Raw genomic sequence first — 8,536 nt, forward strand, 5'->3', positions numbered from 1 at the left:
AATACCTTGCGTACGCCATTACAAAGCAGGTGTCTTCATGTGGGCGAAACCCAGACAAGTCCTGCAAATCAAAGCTCCTTCAGCTTTCCATTGCCTCTGCTCCTGGTCTGTTTTTGTTTTGTTTTTTTGCAGTCCTGCTCTGGGTCACAAGGGGTACTTCTCACTGACTCGACATGTGACAGGATAGCGTCATGGCCCAAGGTCTTAATGGCAAGAAAGAGACCCAGAGACAGAAAGCTGCAGTTTAAGTTTAATTAACAAATAATTTTGCTTTCTTTTTATACATGTGGCCACTCCCCAATTAGAATCAATTACCTAATTAGGGAATGGACACATCTGACTGCTGGCAGGGACAGATTTATACCCATAACTAACAACCATATACTCCCACACACACTATTTACAGCAGTAGGACTTTTGCCCTGCCACAATGCCCATTACAACAATAAACAAAAAATGACTGGCCTATGTCTCTGTAACTGTCTGAATAATTTGTGGTGCTGCTGTGGTTTTAAATTAAGATATGTAGTAGAAAGAGGAAGTTTTAACCAAGCTTCAGCAGCACAAAATGCTGTCTGTTTTCAATAACACCTAATTTGTGCAATGTGTGTTTGACTTTTCTTGAACACCGAAATCCTGACCCATACAAAGGCTGTCTATTCTACATTTTATGTACCACTGTTCCTTCTGTTTTTTATTTACTTATTCATACTTTGTTGTATTATATAACCAGGATTGCAATAAGAAATGATGAAATTGTTTTGATATTTTTATCAAATCTGGCCTGTATGGAAGAGTGGCAAGAAGGAAGCCATTTCTGAAAAAGCCCATGTAAAATCTTGCTTGGAATTTGCAAAAAAACATGTGGGAGACTCTGAAAAGATGTGGCAAAAGACTCCACCCAGTTGGCTATTGTCACCGCCTGCTTTGTTGATGCTTGACCTGGAGATCAGAACTAAATCTTGCAAGATCACCTGGATACAGCGCATTGCTTTACCCATAGCCAGTTGCAGGCAGCAGACAGATGCCAAAAGCAGTATTATCACCTTCTGGTGAGGGGAGAGCACTTTTTGGCCGGGGAGTTTGTGTGAGTTTATAGCCCCAAGCTCAACAGTGCTTGAGTGGGGCCTTGCCAGGTCCTGGAACGACTTGGGAATCGGGTCCAGTTGCCACACAGGGATTGGTAGGTGATGATCCATAAGGACCAGCCTGCCCCATTGTGAGACAAACTGAGGGCAGGGCCCTCATGCTCACATTTTCCCACGTCTTTCACATTGCCAGCAGCCGTAGGTGTGAGTCCCGCTGACAGCCAGTAGCTGTTCGCCGTTGGGAGAACCCCAGCGGCTGTCACTTTTCATCGGCCACACCACAGACGTCCGCCTCACCACCTCGAGGACTTTGCTTGTCTCCTTGGAGACGAGGAGAACTAAGGGGAGGTGCTATGTAGCAGAGGGTTCAGGCAGAGCGGCTTTGTCTGTGGCTGTATTGCACTCCAGAACTGTTTCAGCTGTGTGCTTGGAATATGCCAGACTGTTAACTTGTGGGACTTAATTGCTTGCACTGTGCAGCAGGGTGCTGAGACTTGGCGCTGGAACAGTCTACACAGGGATCACCAGGTGCTGTTCACGTGAATCCCATGCGGCTGTACAGGACTCTGATTGGGTAAGGATCGTTATAATCTTTTATGTTGTTGTTTGTTAAAGCTCAGTGGGGACTGATTTTCCAAACCTCACATAACTTGTAACTTTGTGTTTCTGTGTCAGTCTGAAGGAAGATAAAAGAGGGTGCATCAGGTGTGTGTGTGGGTGGATTCAAGAGAGTGGAGAATTGTGTGCTGTGAGCTGTGTTACCTGCTGTGAACCCTTTGCTGCAAATAAAGAGCCTGCGGCTATTGAACCACACTCTGTTGTCAAGACTGCCTTATTTTACTTTTAGCAAATTAATCCTGTGCTACAATATTTTAGATTTAGGGTGAATATTACAAATGCTAGAACCAGAAAACATCTGCACTTCAGTAACTTAATACTGGTATCCGTATACAGATTTACACAGAGAAAAATATGTACTGCGTGACCCATGCTTTTTCTAGGCCCTCAGGTTGTAGCTAATCAGAAAGAAAACATTAGTGTAATACAATATATAGTTTGTTAGTGGCCAAATAAAGGCCTGTGTTAACTATAAAATAAAAAAGGATTTAAATAATTTGTAAACTCAGGAAACCACAATGCATGTCTATTAACTTTTCATCCTGTGCATAGTGAGGTTGCTGTGCAGATATAACATCTGAGGTAAAGCTCTTTAGTTCAAGAGCTATGACAACGAATATACTGGTTCAGAACCATCTTAGAGAGCTGCTTAAGCGTAAGTTGTTGGCACAATTGATATGAATGTTACATTTCAGTCGACTCTAAGCCAGCTCAGGTCGGAGTTTTAATTGTAAACGCAGTAGAACATGCTGGATCATCCCAGTTTAGATCATTAAATTAGACCCACATAAGTACTATGAAATGACCATTAAACTGTAAATTAAGTACAATATTATATTACATTTCAATCATAAAAATCTGTCAAAAATAATTGACTAATTGATACGTCACACTAGGTTATGGACATTATTGAAGTAACACACAGTAGTTATGTGTATACCTCATTATTGAGCACTTTATTTAAAGAAAGAAATCAAGGAAACAGAATATTGGCAGTACATACTGAATTAATAAAAATGCTAATGTTAAGCACACTGCATTATAGTTTGTAGAACTCCTATATCAGCCACATTGAAGAAATTGCGTGGGAAAAGTCAATATGGAAATTCAGCCTACTATTAATAATGTTCAAAGCAAATAAACATTGGTGTTAGTTTACTGATGAAAATATTAGCCCTATATGTATTATTTAATTCCAATATTTCATTTAAATGTGTGACTCAAAGAATTACATATTTCAAGAGGTGCTCTATCTAAACTTAGAAAAGTATATAGAATGGAAAGAAGCTTGAACAGTAGAAGAGCATAGTACACTTTCCCATGGACAAAATGGAGCTGCTGGTAAAGACAACTGGGCTTAGGAATTGTAGTTTTCCTTCAAGGGAAATGTAGTTCTCTTTCGGAGGAATTTGAAGCTTCCTGATACTAAATCAGCAGCAGTAAATATATATCTTTTTTTTTTTTTTTAAATCTATAAATTTTGAACTTTGAAAAAACACACACACACACACACATACAAAAACAAGCAAAGAACCAAGTGATTTTCATTATGACAAAACAACTAAATGGGGCCTATGACAAGGTTGCTACTACTAATAAGCAGCCACAAATTGTTTTGGTTATGACTTATTTAAAGCATATTTCTCTGCTTGCATTTGTTTAAGGTGCATTTGTTTCATTGTTACAGTGTTTTTGAGATGCATTAGTGAAAAGGAACACCAATCCTACCTTTGTTTTGAGTGATGTTGTTTAGAGCTGTTTTGTCCAAAGGATAAAGCAAGGGAGCCATGGTGCTTGGGACTGCTCTTCTGTACGTGTCAATAAGATTATCCAAGGTTTCAAAGAGCTGAGTCGTCACTGCTGGAGCTGCCTGCAATATGTTAAGAATAACATTTGAATAAGAGACAGATGATTGGTAATTCATTCATGGCATTTATTTTTCATATGACAAATCTTGTTTTAAAAAAAAATGTTATAGTATTAAGAAGAAAGCATAGGAAATATCATCTAATGAAGTACAACACTATAATATCGTAAGGTCGTGTGTAAAAGGGAAGCAGGCTCCACACAAACAGTAGTTTGGTGCTCGAATTCAGTGGTTTATTAGCACAGGAGAAATTAAAAATAAAGGACCACTGTCCGCCATGGACCACACCAAAGCAAAACAAAAATTGTATACCAAAGTCACCACACCGGACAAACTGGCAACAAACACAACACCCCCCACTGCTAGCTCATGGCATGGCACAGCCACCACCATCACAAAGTGCTTTACAAGACTAGGGTGTGTGAACTGTGCATCAGCTGTAGAGTCAACAATGTCAACAATAAAAAATTATTTTTGAAAAATACAGGGCACATGGGGTAAATGGCTGAGCTGGGATTTGAACTGGATACCACCTGGTTACAAGTCTGTTTCTTTAACCACTGGACCACACAGCCTCCTTAATGTTGTGTAGTACATAAACTTAAAGGACCAACAGGAAAGTCAATAAGTCCCACACTGACAGCGGTCAACTTGCTGGGCTCGGTGCTGATGCTGTCTCCTCTGATCCGGTGGCCCAGAAATGTGACTGCCCATCACAGGAAGTGACAGTTTTCAGGGTGTAATGGAGTCCCACCTCGGTCACGCGCTGTAGCACCTAGTTCAGAGCGTCCAGGGCTGCCTGGAAGTTCGTCCCATGGACCAGGGAGTCATCCATATAAACAAGGCATTCTCCGGGGGATACTCCAACCAGGTGGCCTTGGGTCATGCAGTCGGGGAGAGGGCCACTTTCCAGTAGCCACTTTTTAGTTCTAATAAGGAGAACCTCTTTGATCTGGCCACCGTCCTGGGACTCATCAATGCGGGAGAGGGGGTAGGAGTCCTTCCTCATCACCTCATTTAGCCACCTTTAGTCAAGCACTACTTCCCATCTTTTTTTGGAACCATGACTGCAGGTGATGTCCAGGGGCTGTCCGACGCCTGCCTCTCCATCCCACTCTAACACCAAAGTAGCGTTGCACGTAAAAGGCATGCAAGCTCCACACTGGCAGTAATTTTGTACTTGAATTCAGCAGTTTATTAGCACAGGAAACATAAAAAAAAAAAATAAAGGCCCACTGTCCGCCATGGACCACGCCAAAGCAAAACAAAAATAATAAAAACCTATCGCCCTGTGTTAAATTACAGTCTACCTCTCACTCTCACTCAGACAACCTCTGTCTCTGACTCTCACTCTGTCACTCACTGTTTTGTTTCGTCTTGTCCTCTCACAACTCCCTCTCCAATTCCACTCGTGCTCATGCATGCACTCCTATTTATCTCTTTACATTAAATAGTGCCTTCCATCTGCCTTTATCAATCTCAGGCATGCCATTCGGACCCCAATCTCCTGCCAGCATTCTGGGGCTGGAAGTGCATCTCAAGGACTTGAGGCCGCATAGATTCCCCCCCAATCCGCTAGTGGTGTAGCACAGCAAAACATTACGTCATGTAGCACAGGAACATAAAGGACAAACAAACAGGACAATATATCACCCTATAGATGTATCAGAAATTTCTTTGTATCAATATCAGATAGCGTAACTTTTGCTTTTAAAGTGATGTCACATTAAGATTTATAGTACAATGTTCAATAGAGGTACCCTTTAAAAAAAAAAAAAAAAAAAAAAAAAAACATCACAAGAAAACTAAATAAACTATAAGCAAAATGACTAAAAAACAACAACTTAAAAATGTAAGTACATTTTTATAAACGTGTGTTTAATTAATATTTAAAAAATCCTTAGAATGATTCACAGGGCTTCTTTATGTAATTTATGTCCCATAAATATGTTGCATTTTTCACTATTTACTTTTACTAAACAAAACGTAGGAGGTTTTCTTTATTTTGCATCCATGCAAATTGTTTACCCGGGGCATATCAACTCGTTAGCCTCTGTATAATGCATGGGCGGTTGTTTAAGAAGAAAAATTAGACATTGTAGAACTATACCTTCCCACGCCCGACCTTGTTTATCATACCATATCTAAAATATCATCCCACGGTTTTATACATAAAATAAATTGCTCTTGGTTTCGATTTAAAGAGAAATTGAGTTGTGCGGTTGTTTATGACATTCCTCTACATACAGAAAATCAAATTAAATAGTAGCTACTAGTAAGTGAAAACTATACCTCAACCTTATATGAATTACTGCTGTGAAAAAAATAAAAAAAATAAAATAAAGATTACAAAATAATACATGAAAGGGTTAAAATCCAACTGTTGGTCTTTGTAATACATAACGCTATTATTTGATTAATTATCTATCTTGTGCACGTGGTCATGAAATGATCATGAAAAGACCACTTAAAGGCAGCAAATGTGTTTTCCTCGTTGCAGCTGTCAAATACAGATTTATAAAGATTTCTGTTCAATTTGGTTACGTGCGTATATTTTTTATTTTGTAATATATTATGATCCATCGAATTAATGTCACAAACTTGTCTGATTCAAATTGTAACAATTGGCCACTGCTATATTATTGCATTCCACGTCTTACCTGATGAATTTGTTTCACGTTCTTAATAAACAGAATTTGCTGCTATATGTGTCTTACCTTTACTGCCCACTTTCCAGAGATCTGGATAATCCGATAGGTATAGACAAAGGTGTCTCTTCTGTGAATGAAGCAGTTTAACGTTAACGTCTTTTTATTTTCTTTTATCCACTATCCACTTAATAGACACATCCCACTGCATGTCCCATCTATTGTATACATACATGTAATTTAATTTGACCATAATATGAATTATAATTAACAAAGACTTCTAATTTTAGCAAAACTTCGTTGGCTGGATACGAAACTTGCATTATTATTATTATTATTATTATTATTATTATTATTATTATTATTATTATTATTATTGATTCCAAATTACAAAAAGGATTATCCTATTATAATTATTATTATTATGATTATTATTATAATATTAAAAAAATCTATTTTTCAGTTTTGCCCCGAATTTCTTAATATAAATTTTTAAATAAAACAGGAATATTGTTATGTGGCATATATATATATATATATATATATATATATATATATATATATATATATATATATATATATATATATATATTATAAACAACAAGCAACAAGCTTTATTTAACTTCTACTTTCATTAACCTAATCCGAGCAAAAACGTTTAAAGTGGTTCTGTTTTACTTTAATCGGTGGAAACTATCCCACTGAAAACGCTGTATTAGATTAATGTTTTAATGTTCCTTTCCTATCGAGTTCAGATACTGCATGCGTTGTTACTGTGACAGTAACTGTAGCAGACATTTCCAGAGGACTTTGTTAAATAAAGGAGAGTTGTGAAAGTGCAACTTTTTCCATTTTCATCGCTTACCGAATTGTCTTTGACCTTCCGATTCCCTATGGCTGGATTTGAAGTCCTAATAGGGGAGCGTAGTGTAGGGTGATAGGAGTTGAGATTTTGATAAAATTAAATTTCCTCACTTGCCTTCAGCGACCTTTAGTTCAATTTCCATTCCCGAGAGACACTGTGCATTATAGAGCTGAATAAAATCATTTATTCATAGAAAAGGAGCCCCGATTTCATCAGAATATTCCGCTTTTTTTTTTACAAGGTCAGCGTGATGGATGATATATTGAAATGCCTTTAGTTCGTGTAATCAGATTTGAAGACCAGATATATAACCACATTAGTCTAATTTCTTCAAACCTCGACAATTTATTTCAGTAGGCACAGTTTTGGACTATACGACTTCGAGACCACAGACTTGTCATTGAAATACTTTATGAATTGTACACATTATTAAACGCATTATATATATATATATATATATATATATATATATATATATATATATATATATATATATATATATATATATATATATATATATACCCTGAACCCCGAACGCAACCCCGAACGCTTGAGTTTCATGAGAAATTGAAAACGAGCAACTACCAACTGACCAGTGTAAACCAGTGCTGGTTATTTTTGAAAGAAAAAAAAAGAAATAAACTTTGCGTATTCTTTATAATGTAGGAGCATCAGTTTCTAAATACATTTGGATTTCTTAATGAAGCAGTTCTGCTGTCCCTTTTTGTCATGGGAAGAACAGTGAATGTCTTGCACGAATGAATGCATAAAATGCACTATGTTTAACAGTTTGATATTTTGCATTGAACTCCTGTTTTATTTTTATGTTATTGTGCAATAATATAGCGTACAATATACACATTCAATTCACAACAAAACATATCTGACTACATTTTTATACGAGCAAATAGGAAAATAACTTCTGCTTTCCCACTGGATTAGGATTTGTTTATTTGAAAATGTTTACTTACCGAACACAGAGACAATAAGATCCTGGTGCCGTTTCGCTGTCTCTAGTTAAAAAGCTCCCTTCTCTTCCATATTTTTCCAGTAATCTCTCCGTTTCGTCTTTGCTTATTTTTCCATAGTATATCGAGGCAAACATGTTTTAAACAAAGTTAAATGTTTTTTAAGGGGAAGTGCTCTGCGTTGACAGAAATTAAGAGCTCTGGTGAATTTATGTGATCGTCTGTGTCAACAGTTTGCTTCTGCTGAACTTCCTGAGAGACAAAATAGGTTTGCTAGGCAGGAAAACGAAGTGTCATAGGTTTTTGACACTTTTCTCAGCTTGCTATTTGCATATTTTTGCAAAGTTTCACACCGATTGCTTTGCACCCAACTAGTGTACCGATCACCTATGTGTGCATGAAAAGTGTTAGTCACACTTCCAAAATGGTTAAAATTCCTTTAGTTTGCCATCCCCGTTTCTCCAACATGTTTCTAACGTTCC

This window comes from Polyodon spathula, chromosome 9 (assembly GCF_017654505.1).
Source record: "Polyodon spathula isolate WHYD16114869_AA chromosome 9, ASM1765450v1, whole genome shotgun sequence".
Classification (NCBI taxonomy): Eukaryota; Metazoa; Chordata; class Actinopteri; order Acipenseriformes; family Polyodontidae; genus Polyodon; species Polyodon spathula.